Source organism: Stegastes partitus, unplaced genomic scaffold (genome assembly GCF_000690725.1).
Source record: "Stegastes partitus isolate 25-593 unplaced genomic scaffold, Stegastes_partitus-1.0.2 Scaffold1295, whole genome shotgun sequence".
In the NCBI taxonomy this organism is placed as follows: Eukaryota; Metazoa; Chordata; class Actinopteri; family Pomacentridae; genus Stegastes; species Stegastes partitus.
The window spans coordinates 242,765-244,608 of record NW_007579026.1 but is presented as its reverse complement, the minus strand read 5'-3'; the positions used below and the strand labels follow the sequence as shown (position 1 = coordinate 244,608).

The 1,844-nt window shown below is 42.1% G+C and overlaps 1 non-coding gene across 1 annotated transcript; it reads left to right on the top strand.

The window, feature by feature from the left end:
• Positions 1 to 929: 929 nt before the first annotated feature.
• On the top strand, positions 930 to 1,012 carry trnal-cag (transfer RNA leucine (anticodon CAG)). Its single transcript has one exon. It is a non-coding gene; the product is annotated as a tRNA-Leu (tRNA).
• Positions 1,013 to 1,844: the final 832 nt, after the last annotated feature.

Sequence of the window (1,844 nt, the reverse complement as noted above, 5' to 3'; positions counted from 1 at the left end):
CCGAGTCCTTTTATTCGGTTCTACTTACAGGAGATGGAGTTCTTCATAAAGCATCGCTCAAGGTTTTTTACTTGAGCACTGCTGAGTGTCAGATGCTGAACAACTCTGTCTTTCCAATATAGGTTGTGGTGCGTATTGGTCAGGTGCAACAGTTGGTTAGCTCGTTGTTTTATCACGACATCTTTTCTTCCTAGCCCTGTGATAGACTGCCGACCTGTCCAGGGTGTCCCCTGCCTTCGCCCTGAGTCAGCTGGGATAGGCTCCAGCCCCCCCATGACCCTAGTAAGGATTAAGCGGTGTATAGATAATGGATGGATGGATGGATCTTTTCTTCATTGTCTTGTCCACTCTTATCACAACAGCGAATGCAAGATGTGACAGAGGGGCACTTTTTGCAAAGTAAAGCATACAGTGTAAGAAGGGCAGAGGCTTGTTACACCGCTTAAGTGTTACAGAATGTACAAGATACGGTGCATGTGAACTGCAGTGTTTAGTGCTTGGATCAATGGCGTACTAACCACATCCAGCTCCACTATATGAAACAAAATGTTGTTTCAATACTCGCCCTCTAAGCTGTAGGCTACTATCTCCAGCCATGTGGAACATAACTGAAGCTCAGCGTTGGGCATGGTGTCATAAATTTTGGTTTCATTTGCAGTTTATTTCCCGTTTTATTTTGAATAAATCCCTTTTGCTCACGTCTACAGCTGTTTTACTTCCTCCTTTTTTTGTGTTTTCCCTCCTTTTTGATAGTCTGCCCCACACAATTACTTTCACCTGTGTCCTGTCTTGAAAATTAGCTGCTATGTGCACATATATGGGGCATTCTAATACCTCTGCTGCCATACTATATGAAAAAAAAAGATTTACGATGCGCCAATGTGTATGTCACAACTACCAGGATGTCAAGTCGGGCGTCACAGTATGCAGTCAGGATGGCCGAGCGGTCTAAGGCGCTGCGTTCAGGTCGCAGTCTCCCCTGGAGGCGTGGGTTCGAATCCCACTTCTGACAACAAGTATTTCTTGAACCTCACTATTATGAATTATCTATCAAAGCCAGCAATGATTTTCTGGCCAAACGAACCCGTAGTCCTCTGTTAAGCTAAGTCATGGTGTCTTGCGTCACTACAAACAAGCCTGAGCTGTTGACAGTGCAGACAGATGACAACTACTTCAACACTAAAGACTCAGACAGTCAGAGTTTAAGGCATGATGTTATCCCTTATGTCTCAGCTGTATGCTACATACTTAAAAAGTATGGTTTGGAACACCATAGTCCTGCCTCTCCCTGCTATAGTTGCCAATTTGTCTATTTATCAGCCTAAGTTTCCTCATTATCCTTATCGGCTTTGTTATTTTAATACTTTGTTTCGTGCTTTTGTTGCCTTCTGTTTTATTGCTGAACCTTTGTCTGCATCTTGAGTGTTTTCCTGTTTACTTTCTGGACTTCAGTTACTATTGTACCAGCATCTGTTCCCAAACCTAACCTTTTCATTTCTTTAATCTGCCTTTAGTGTCTATAGTCAGGTTCTTGTCCAACACCTCGACCACATTAGCGTCGGCATGAGGGTTAATAATAAAATTATTTTTAGCAATACATTTGGTTGAGCGAAGTTTCTTCAAATGTCCTTCCAGCGTAAGTATCCATTTGTCATTTTCAGGCACGTTGATGGTTTAGATTTAGCACTGAGAGTTGTGGAACTCCTGGATCTTGAAGTTTAGAATATTAAACAAAACCCATCCAAAGTGAAGGCAGCAAATCAAAAGCTTTCAAGCAGCTATAATATTTTATAAAACTGAAAAGTGTGAAAACACTGTGACAATGTGTGAGGTCCTTGCACTTT